The sequence below is a fragment of the Mytilus edulis genome, chromosome 1 (assembly GCF_963676685.1).
Source record: "Mytilus edulis chromosome 1, xbMytEdul2.2, whole genome shotgun sequence".
Classification (NCBI taxonomy): Eukaryota; Metazoa; Mollusca; class Bivalvia; order Mytilida; family Mytilidae; genus Mytilus; species Mytilus edulis.
Genome location: NC_092344.1, coordinates 103,174 through 115,758, shown reverse-complemented (window position 1 = coordinate 115,758; position 12,585 = coordinate 103,174). Strand labels below are relative to the sequence as shown.

Genomic DNA, 12,585 nt, shown 5'->3' with positions numbered 1-12,585 from the left:
ACGATGGGATCATAAATAAAAAAAATACTGGTAGAACTTATGTTCTGTTTATTAGCAAAAGTAGTTTTATGACATTCCACGCAAAAGGCAACATTTAACAAAAATTAATAACACTACAGGAGAACAAATCGACAATTGGACCGTTCGGAACAATAATAAATTCTCCCTCACTTCCTTTTCCGGTTTCACTTTCTGACTGCCTGTAGTGTAAATACTTTATGTTTATAATAATCTGTGTCCATCTATCTTTTAAATTGAAGTGTTTTATGAATTTACTACTTTTTAAGGCAAAACCAATATAGGTCTTTCAAACCTTTCGTAGTTAAGAAAATATTTATATGTATCAAAGGTGATATTTATCAGTTATATTTCACCGTGTTGACTGTTTTGTTATTTTGATTTTTCTTGTAGAAGAGTCGATGAGTTTGTCAATGAAATACGTTAGATCTCGTACAGTACGTATATATTGACGTTTGTTGAAGATGTTTTTCCATTTTTTTTTTACCTCCGACAATTGTCAGGGGGTAATAGTTGATAGTTGGCCGGTCTAGGGTCTGTTCGCCCTGGGTTCGTTCAACCTACCTTTATAAAGTTAAAAGAAATATCAATATAAAGGGCATACAAATTTTAATAAACTTATTTAGATATTTATATGGTATATATTCCTTGAATTTCTGACAACACAAAAGAAAGCTTGTTCAGTGACATACATGAGGCAGGTACAATGTAGTAATGCCCTTTACAGTCGGGCGTCAAATGGTCATTTTCAGCTACCGTTGGCTTCAAATTGTTTAAAATTTTACCTTGATCCTTAATTTTATCGTGATTTGTCAGAGGTCTCGTATTATTATTATCCTTTATAATAATGTAATTTTTGAGATAAATTTAACGTGATTCGTCAAAATCAATCAATTTTTTTATTGTTTAAAAATTTCCGTTAACATTATTTGGCAACAATTTTCACTGTTTTTTCGTCATGAAGGTAGATGAACCTTAAATTCAAATGCATTGTATGATTTAGAAAATTAAAAACCTAACTGGATTTTGCAGTGCACTTTTTTTCGTCCCTGCAGAAGATGATAAAATTAACTAATAGTTGAGTTTCGTTTGATATGGTCCACCCAGGTTCACAGTTTAATCCTCAATTATTGTCAGGTATCTATTGTCTACAAAAATGTATCTATTGTCCATGTCAATTAATACAGCTCACTTCAATTATTACCCGTGGGGATGTTCTCAAACCTCTTTTCTATCTTAGCTTATTTTAGCACTTTCTGAAGGAATGAAAAAAAGTGTACGGCAAATTCTGTTAAATTTTTATTTTTTTAAAACATAAAACATATTAGAAATATATTTACCTAGGGCATGATATGCTTAAAATATGTCCACATGAACCTTAACATATTCTGTTCAAATAATAAACATTATGCAACTGAACAACAATGAGAAAAAAATTAAAATCAGGGCGAACAGGTACGTAGCCGGTCATGTCAGGGATAAATCATACAAGTTTCCTCATTTTTGTTGAGCCTGTGATTAACAGCAAAAGTAGGCGAGACACAGGGTTACAAATTTTTGTGCATATTGGTGCAAAATAATTCCAGAATATCCCCAAAATATGATAAAATAAGATACCTAGATTAGAGTTGGGGTCATATTCAAAATGATTTCCAAGATACGTTTTGTACAGTACATCAATTGGGCGAGTATAAAATACCAAACTCTGTAAAATTTTGCAGAACTGAATATAGGATAATATTAATCAAATGTTCCGGATATTTGGGTCAATTAAATTTTACCAAATTTGATATTTTGCATATACATTTTTTTTTTGTACACGCCACAGCCAGAAGTGATGTATCTTGGGAAACCATTTTGAAATCATGGGTAATTGGTATACCAAGGTTATATTTATCAGGCAGGGTTTCCGCTGGCGGTCGCCATTTTCGCAATTTGCGAAAAAATAATAATTGTGGCGATAAAAATTCGTTATTTGCGAAAGAATTTGGCGAAAGAAATATATAAACTGATTTATTTTCCTCCATCTTGTTTATTTACTTTTTTTTTTCCAGTTTCTCGGACTTTACCCGATCAGACAATACTCGGAATTCACCTTGACCTCATTAAGATTTAGACAGAAAATCAATAATCAGCTGATTGCATTTTATAGCTATCGACAACAAAGGACTAATTAATAAAGGTGTTGATTGAATTGTTTCACAAAATGATATGGTCAAATGGCTTCCGCTATAAATGTCACATACAGAATATATTTACATCTTTGCGACGCACGTGTTTGAAGCAAACTTTTGACATCTCTCCCTTTAAAGATAGTTTTGAAAAGAAAGCTGTTGTTGTGACGAAAATTGTTCAAAAGCAAGAAAAATCTCTGATTCAAAACTCTAATTCTTTTATCCTTTGACTTTAATAAAGTCGTTTGAGTGACACATGCACGTGTTTCAAGCATAGTTGTACATCTCAACTTTTTCATTTACGATGGTCAAGAAAAGAAAACTGTCGTTATGAAAAAATCTATCCAAAATGCTGGGAACAACCCCTCGAATGAGAGTAACCCTTCAATGTAATGACTACACAAGAAATGAGGGATCAATTTCATGGGATAAAAGCTTTTGTTTTGTTGTAAAAATTACTTCTTACTACAAAAGGGCACATCAGGAAAAATATATTAATGTTACTTGGCGAAAAAAATAAAGTGGCGAAAAATATATTGTTTTGGCGAAAGAGGTGGCGAAAAAAATAATTGACCCAGGGGAAACCCTGATCAGGGCTTTCCAAAGTAGCCGGTAGACGTCTGTACAGTGGCTTCAAGTGCCGACTACTTCACTGAAAAAAATATAAATTCAAAAAGAAAAAAATATCTTTTTCAAATGTTTAAAGGCAGCCGATTGTCACATAGTCATGGTCACGATAAACAAGGATGAAAAGTCGTGTTTACCTTGGGCTAAATTTAGTTCACATGAATTCAAATACAACAAATGGAAGTTTTTAACGACGAGAAAAATAAGGGGGGTCATTTGTTTATAAATTCGCGTAATTAAGCAAAATAAATCGATCAAGATTTCTAACAAATTGGATTATTATATATATAAAACTCCTTTAAAACCAAATAGATTTTAAGCATAAGATAAAGAAAATAAAAAACAAACCGTTACATAAAAAAAAAAGATATTTCTTTCAGATTTTTTTTCCTTTAATTTCATAGATAAAAAATGGTCATTTAAGGTTCATCATAAGGAATTGAAAAATATGGCCGTGTTTACACCTCCAAAATTACTATGAATACAGACAAACTGGTACATCCAGGAAAGTTTTAAGGCATGGCAGGAACTAGATATATAAAAGTTATATGAAGTCTACGTTTCAGAAAATAAAAAACTTACCTGGATTTTGATGTTCATTTTTTTCCAGTCTGCAGAAGATAGCAAAATAAACAAACACCCGAGTTTCATTTGATACGGTCCACTCAGTTACACAGTTTAAACCTGTTAAATCACCTATTGTTTACAGGTGTCTATTGTCCATCTATTGTCCATTTAAATCAATACTACTCACAACATTGAATATATGAGGGGAGCTTCTCAATCGTTTTCACTACTTAGTTAATTTTTGCACCTTCTGCAGGAACGAAAAAAAATGGATAGTAAAATCTAGAAAAGTTTATAATTTTCTGAAACATAAAATGCATTTAAAATTTATATATCTAGTTCCTGCCATCCCTTAAAACTGTTGCAGGTGTACAGGTTAGTCTGTACTCAGAGTAAAATTTGGGGTGTAAATACGGCCATTTTAGCCAAAAGGTTATGATGAACCTTAAAAGATGAAATTAGGTGCCAGGAGATAGCGAGAATGCAGGTTACAGCCACCTATAATTGTAATTTAGCCTACTACTTCAATTATAAGGGAAAGCCCTGATTTATGTAATTTTAACAACATAAGAATTGACAGAAAAGGTGCCTCTTTCCATCTGGCTGGATTATCTGATCAAAGCACCAACAATGTTTTGATTGTGCATTTTCTCCCTCAATTTAAACATTAGTATATTTTATCAATAACATTGTTTTGTGTTTTACAGGCTGAAATACTAAAGCAAAAAGAACAGAATGGCAAAGTCCAAGAATCATACGGCTCATAATCAGAGTAGGTAGTCAGATATTTGAAAAGCTTTCCACATAATTCATATTCATCTTCTTAATTAAAAGGCCCTTCATCATTGCTAATTGGAAAACAATTCAAACCAAAACCCCATATTCTTTTTTTTTTCTAAAACTTGAAAGGCAAAGTTGACCTTTGGCATAAATTAATTATGCTATGCTACTGAAAGGTTAAGTTCCTGCTCCATCAATGACCCCATAAGTTATTATATAACACAAAATACTTGTTTTACTTCTGTTAAAATAAGATGGCTTGTAAAAAAAAAAGACTTACTGGAAACTTTTATCCTATGTTTTCCTTTTGTTTAATTTCAGATCGAAAACAGCACAGAAATGGCCTTCACAAACCAAAAAGATACAGATATCCTTCACTTAAAGGAGTAAGTTATGATTATATATGTATCTCACACAGAACAAAGTTCTGTACTAGGGTATAATGTTTTTACCCATCTGTAAAAATTCTGTATGAAACTTTGCTGATGATATAAAGGACATACTATGTATATTTCGCGTATTGACATGACATTATGATTCAACCTTTATTCTAGAATGCTAGAAGTTATGCCTATTTGAACATTGAATTTTGGCCTAAATATACTTCTTCAGCAGTTTGTCATTGCGACTTCTTTGAAACCACAATACAGATTTTAAAATTTTAAATTGTTTGTAGATTTACTATGTAGGGCAAAGTATGTAGATATACATATCAACATGAAACTAGGATTCAATCTAAACCACACAACATAATTTTATGAAACTTAGTAGTTATATTGAGGACATAATATGCTAAGCTGCACATCCATAAGAATTTTTTTATCAGTTGACTTTTATAGAAGTTTTAAGTCTTTAAACTTAGGAATCTGGTGAGATTGTGTTTTGTCCAGTAATAATGTTGGGATGTAGGATATGTGAGCACGCTTATTAAGGATTGTTAATTAAAGAACTAAATTGGCCATTTACCCATGTCTGGTTAAATATACCTTTTTTTATCAGACTCTTTACATGGCCATATATTAATGGATCAGTAACCAAGATCGTTTGTTATTATAACAAATGTATTGTGACACTTATCTAACAACCAATCTGGCAAATAAAGTTAAACAAAAAAGTTGTCAAATAATCTGTACATTAGAAATGCTTTGTTCTTAAATATAACAAAAAAGTAATGTCGACCCAAATTGCAGTTTGAAATCATCTCTTCATTTGAAAAGATTTAGCCCAACAGGTAGTGAATGATTGTCATTATAAAGTAAGTCTTACAAAAAAAGTCTATTTACCTCGCTAGGTGGACCCTAAACATGGAGTCTATATCAAGAACACTAGTAAACACTAATTAACAGCCTGCACCAAAATCTATGCCAACTACTAGTCTGAAGACCAAAATTCCAACAATTATCTTGTGTGTCTAAACAAATATTTGGAATAGAATAATTTACATGAATGGGGCATTGTACTTGTGGCTAATAGTGCAGACTGAATTTTCAAAACTTTATGATAATACCAATTCTGGACTTCTTTTATTCTTATAAATTAATTATTTGTTTTAAATTAAAATAACAAAAATCAGATTATAAGTTATGAAAAATTGATATAAAACTAAAAGGGAGATAATTTTCATTACATACTCAACTATATTTATAATCCATTAAAATTAATGCTTTTAACCAATTTGATGAAACATTTTACTCATATTATTTATAAATTTCAGTTTTCTGATTAGAAATCATAGAAGTTTAATAACTTTTTCACCAATATTTAGAACTTGTGACATTTAAACTGTTTTAATAATGGAAGTTCCTGTATCTAATAAGTTGAACTAATTTAAGATAGAGAGTTCAATACTACACGATACTAACTGCGAAATCAGTCCGTATTGGAATGCAAGAATTATTGTTTTACTCTGTAAATTCCAAATACAGGAACTAAAACCTTATACTATCAAGGAGCTAGACTATTTTACCAGTTGATGAGTTTGAAGTGATTTATTAGGAACTAAAACCTTATACTATCAAGGAGCTAGACTATTTTACCAGTTGATGAGTTTGAAGTGATTTATTAGGAACTAAAACCTTATACTATCAAGGAGCTAGACTATTTTACCAGTTGATGAGTTTGAAGTGATTTATTAGGAACTAAAACCTTATACTATCAAGGAGCTAGACTATTTTACCAGTTGATGAGTTTGAAGTGATTTATTCATACTGCAACGTTAACTGTATAGCAAGTGAAATGCAGTGATTTATTTGTTGCCGTCTACTTCAAGATTTTAGCTCTCCTCTTTTATTTGAATTATAAATGTTAAATTCAAAATGTTTTTTTACCTTTTGATCTCTAACAGATAGTAACTGCATGTTCAGTGCAAAATTGTAAACAATTAAAAGCAATCCATTGATATGCATAATCTGTACCAGATAAAATAAAATGGCCATTTACCCATGTCTGGTTAAATATACCTTTTTAGATCAGACTCTTTGCATGGCCAAATATTAATGGATCAGTAACCAAGATCGTTTGTTGTTTAACAAATGTATTGTGACACTTATCTAACAACCAATCTGGCAATTAAAGTACAACGAAAAAGTTAGTAAATACTGTACACAATAGAAATGCTTTGTTCTTGCACAAAACCAAAATAGTATTAATTAGTACTGTCAATATTAAATTTATGGAAAATGGCCTCGTTAGCCCTTTTAAAGGTACAATTCTTGCAAGATTTTTATAAACTTAAACTAAAGGCTAATATCAGCAATATCTCGGATAATTTCTAAAATGGGGGGCGATCCACTTAAAGACCAAACAGCCGATTCATTTCTACCAGTGATTTTCCCTTGCAATTTTGTGTGAAGGTATTTCATGATTTGAGGAACAAAATATGATGAAAAAAATTGGGGGTCATCGACTTAGTTTTGTCACTATAGCAACCTCAGTTTCGTGTTTTCCCGAATATTAACATAATATTTACTTGTTATCTAAACTCTCAAAAAATCCTTTATATCAAGCATACAAGCATAATTCTTATTTCACGTTAAAACGTAGATTTGTATCTATCAAATACAGGTTCAAGAGTTTGACTTGTATTGTTTTGATCTTTAAAAACATTATTTATTTCATTCCCGCCAAAAATAAAACGTAAAAATGAAAAACGTTTACAGTATTAAAAAAAAATCTACCAGTGATTTCTTCATAAAAATTTCAAGAAGGAAAGTGCCATGTGTACTCTTCAAAATAAAGCAAAAAAAAGTGTATGTCACTGACCTTTCAAAAAAGTTAGGAGCAATTTTCATGTTTTTTTTCTCGTTCGTTTTGAAGAAAAGAGTTGTCTTTCTTCGAAACATTGCATCTGACGTCATAGTACAAACTTTCCTTGCTGGCGCACTATTTGAAAAAAATCGCAAATTGGACGTTTGAAACCCGCACGAATAACAACTATATTCACCTACTTTACTATACGGTAATACAATAGATTAAATGCATGTATCAGGATGTTGTTGCTGCACAACATATTAACCTTCAGAAACACCATCCGTCTGATTGGAAAATTGTTTGAAATAACCTTTTACGCCGCTTTTGTTAGGAAAGTCTGTTTTTGTCCTCTGTCCATCATTAGCAAAATTATTGAAAATAAAAAAAGAAATGAAAGATGGCACTGGCTAACTTACTGAGTATTTGACTATATCAGACTAGATGTGTCTTTTTTTCCGCGTCAATTTCAGAAGTATGCCGTAACAAACTCATTCGCGACTGTTGACAGATGGACATACAAAAGCATGGACTTCTTTATACCATTATTTTTCCCGACTAAGACGAACGTATAGAAGTTATTCCATCTAGTTTGTGAATTCATTATTTCTGACTATTTCAGATTTAACTTTAAGGAAATTAAAATTATAGGTATAATATATGAATTTTTGATTCCTCAACGTTATACATCTACCATAAAATACAATCCTTGTTATTACTACCTCACGTGTTTTGAATAAACCAGACAGTAAATATAAAATACAAAAAGTTTTTAATTCAAAAATTAATTTAGAAATAATTTTCTCGTTGAAAACTACATTTAGTAAGATTTCTAAATTACTCATTTTGGAAATTAAAACATTTTAGACAAGGTTGTTGCCGGCATTGAAAATCGAAATGTGTTTTCAATCTTTCATAGTTGTACAGCTAAATGAAAGGGAGATATTTTATCCCGGAGATTTTATGTTGGATATTATTCTTGGAGCAATTGTTTTTGTCATAAGTTAAATTTACAACAATTAAGTTTTAAACACCGAAAATTTTGATTTTACTTCACATTCGCTGAGTATTAATTTTATTAACATGTTTTGCCTACAGCTAATTTCCTAATGCATGTAGGGTTAAACTTTGGTTGGCTTCCTTGCTTTGTTTGTATAAAATTTTATTAACATGTTTGGTAATGAAGATTGACATCTTCATATATAGGTATGCAAACCTGTATATATGATATTTAAATTCAATTGGACGTTATCAAAATATAATTATACAAAATATACAAACAAAGCAAGCAAGCTGACCAAAGTGTTGATATACATACATTAGGAAATTAGCTGTTAGCTTCAGTGAGATCAGGCGAAATGTTTATCATTTCTCCTTAAGACAATTTGAAATGAAACAATTGACAAACGACAGTGACCCTTTGTCCTAATTTTATTTTAACTACAAGATTTTGTCAAATAAGCAGTATAAATAAATTTTAACTTCATTGCAAGATATGATTTTATTTTACGAGAATCATCCCGACATCAGTTACATGCATACGTTGCCAGTATGTCAAAACTTCTAGGAATAATTGTTTATCGGCCTGACCTTCTGAATACTTAACTTTTGACAAATTGACATTAAAATTAGAAGGATCATATCATAAGGAACATGTGTACTAAGTTTTAAATTGATAGGACTTCAACTTCATCAAGAACTACCTTGACTAAAAACTTTTTACAAAAAACTTTAATCTGAAGCGGGACAGACGGACGAACGAACGGACGCACATAAATTAGGCATGAAAATAACTTTCGCCTATCTAATTAATCTATACACAATCGGCGCAAATGAAAGACAAAATCTACGCAAGTGAAAGAATAATAAAAAAAAAAATGCAGATCGGCGCAAATATAAGACAAAATCTAAGCATTTGAAAGAATGAAAAATAAAATGCAGATCGGCGCAAATGCAAAAAGTCGAGATCAAAATTTATATTTTATCATTTTTTTTAGAACGTAGGTTAAATATAGTGTAGTATCTTTTGTGTCCATTTGAGCTAAATTTCCGCAAGATATCAGCGCGACGCTTAATTCCTCTTTTCTTGAAGGACATATTTTTAAACGTGCACCATGTTGGAATCCGTGAAAACGCGAAATAGGACGTTATAATTTGACATTTTTTTATTGCTAGAAACAACGTCATAGAGCTTTTATGTCACTACCAAGTTGCTTTAGTTGATGCGCATAAACAATAGGCTGTTTGGTCTTTAATTTACCCCTGTCGTAGCTGAGGGGGCATTAAGTTTTACCCTTGTCCGTACATCCCTAAGTTGGTTTCCATTCATTAACTTTACATTGCCTCAACCAAATGTTATGAAACTTGTACACAATTCTTATTACCACTAAATACAGACCAAGTTTGAATTTTGGTGGCGTGACTTCACTGTTCTAGAGTTATGCCCCTTTACAAATGGAATAATTGCTTAATTTTTTGTTTCCATTCTCTAACTTAAGTTTGCCTCAACCAAATGCAATGAAACTTATATACAATGTTTATAACCACAAAATACAGATCAAGTTTGAATTTTGGTGGTGTCACTTTAACTGTTCTAGAGTTCTGCCCCTTTACATATGGAAAATTGCTGATTTTTTTGTTTCCATTCTGTAACAAGTTAGCCTCAACAAATGTTATAAAACTTGTACACAATTGTTATTACCACAAAATACAGATCACGTTCAAATTTGGGTAGTGCTACTTAACCTTTTTTCCAGTTGTGTCCCTTTATAACTTTATATGTTAGACAAGCAGGGGGCATCATCTGTGTCCAATGGCCACATATCCCATTTAAATTGAAGTGTTATGCCACTTAGAAATATTAAAAAAGTGCAACTGTGGAGGCATTGGAACTCTGTTCTTTTATTTTGATTATAAATATTAAAAAGTTTTTTTTAGCTTTTTATCTCTAATAAGAAAAAAGTTGCAGCACTAAACAATTAAAAGCAATCCATTGATCACCTGTGCCAGATAAAATAAAATGGCCATGTCTGGTTAAATATACCTTTTTAGATCAGACTCTTTACATGGCCAAATATTAATGGATCAGTAACCAAGATCTTTTGTTTTCATAACAAATGTATTGTGACACTTATCTAACAACCAATCTGGCAAATAAAGTACAACAAACAAGTTAGTAAAGACTGCACATTTGACATGCTCTGTCCTTACATGTAAACAAATAGAAATGTTGACCCAAATTGCAGTTTGAAATGATCTCTTCAAATTTATCAACATGTAAAAAGATTTTGCCCAACAGGTAGTAAATGATTGTCATTATGAAGCAAGACTTCTTAGGTGGACCAAATAAATGAATTCAAAATCAGTAACATAAGTTAACATAGTTTGGCTCCAGTCATGCTTCAGTGATTCCTTTTATAATCAACAAAATTTTTCCCCCAAAAAGGGTAACACTGGCCCCTTGTATCTGCCTTTGGCTGCTGATAAAAAAAGGTGGGAGAATATTTAAAATAGAGTAATCCTTGATATGCTTCACCTTAGCCAGATAAAATAAAATGGCCATTTACCCATGTCTGGTTAAATATACCTTTTTTGATCAGACTCTTTACATGGCCAAATATTAATGGATCAGTAACCAAGATCTTTTGTTTTCATAACAAATGTATTGTGACACTTATCTAACAACCAAACAATCAAATAAGATGTAATAAAGATAATAATTTTTTAATGTGCATATTCAAAATGCTTTGTCTTACAAAACCAATTATTTGAGCCCTTCCGCCAAATTGGGAAAATTGTTAAACTATAAAATGGTTTGATGTGTTGGAGCTCTCAATTTTGTCATTTGATAAGGGACTTTTCATTTTGAACTTTCCTCGAAGTTGGGTATTTTTGTAAAGTTACTTTATCTCCATTTTAAATTCATTTTCTTGATTTATCAAAATAAAAAAAAAGTGAGACTTGGATATACTACAGGGTCACAATGTATTATTTTGTGATAAGTTTAGTTTATAGTGAACCGCAAGTGGTACTGATATTTGGTTAGGAGCTATTTTAGCATTGGTACATTTCATTTCCATAGAGATTATATATCCCCAGCTGTCACTTAGTCATTGTCTTTTGACATCAAAACGTTTGCCTAGTTTACTTGTGACCTGGACTTTCAGTGCAAAAATGTCACAAATATTGTTCAAGTACTTAGTAAGACTTGATATGTTACACCTTAGCCAGATAAAATAAAATGGCCATTTACCCATGTCTGGTTAAATATACCTTTTTAGATCAGACTCTTACCATGGCCATATATTAAAGGATCAGTAACCAAGATCATTTGTTATCATAACACATGTATTGTGACACTTGTCTAACAACCAAACAGTCAAATAAAATGAAATAAATATATATACACAATTGTTAATATGAATGCTTAGAAATCATTGTTGTCAATTTAAACAGAACTAAACTCCATGAACATTTATTTATAGTCAATTTCATGTCAGAATTTAGGTCATTTTGATGGGAAGATTATAATAGTAAGTGTTATGAAATTATGTAATGCATGATAGTCAATATGGGCTTCAATGAGCTAGCCATTTGACATTATACTTTTAATGAGAAGGTCATGTATTTTTTAAGTTTGTTAATATGATTTTATTTGTTCACAGGTTGACCCTAAGTTCTTGAAGAATCTGAAGTTTGCCAGGAAACACAACAAGACAGTGACGGCGAAACCAACTAAATAGATGTCCAATAAATTGATGTCTCGTCAATTCATTTCAATCATTTTATGCCTGTATGTGTAAATATAACAAGATGTGGGTATAATTACCAATGAGGCAACTAAGCACCATAGTTCAAATCACTTGAATGTAAGCAAACGCACAGTCTTTTTAATATGAGCATAACCCATACAGTATAATATATAGTTGGCTACAAATGACCCCAACGTGGTCAAATATCAAACAACTGAAACAAAGACCACCACTGAATAACAGTTACATCCTCCTGACTAGTATTGTAACAGCACAACTTAAAAACTTACTGCAAAAATAAGTTTTATATGGCTTACGGTGCGTTCATTTAATTTTTGGGATACGATTGCTTTCAAGCAATCTGTAGACTTATACCGGTGGCTCAGAGCATTTCCCTCACGTCAATCGTTTTATTCTAAACA

General features: G+C 31.4%; 1 long non-coding RNA gene across 1 annotated transcript; it reads left to right on the top strand.

Moving 5' to 3' along the window:
- Nucleotides 1–112: 112 nt before the first annotated feature.
- Nucleotides 113–12,181, top strand: LOC139521177 (uncharacterized). The gene is made up of 4 exons (XR_011664027.1): nucleotides 113–207; nucleotides 4,094–4,158; nucleotides 4,488–4,552; nucleotides 12,077–12,181. It is a non-coding gene; the product is annotated as an uncharacterized lncRNA (long non-coding RNA).
- The last annotated feature ends 404 nt before the right edge of the window (nucleotides 12,182–12,585 follow it).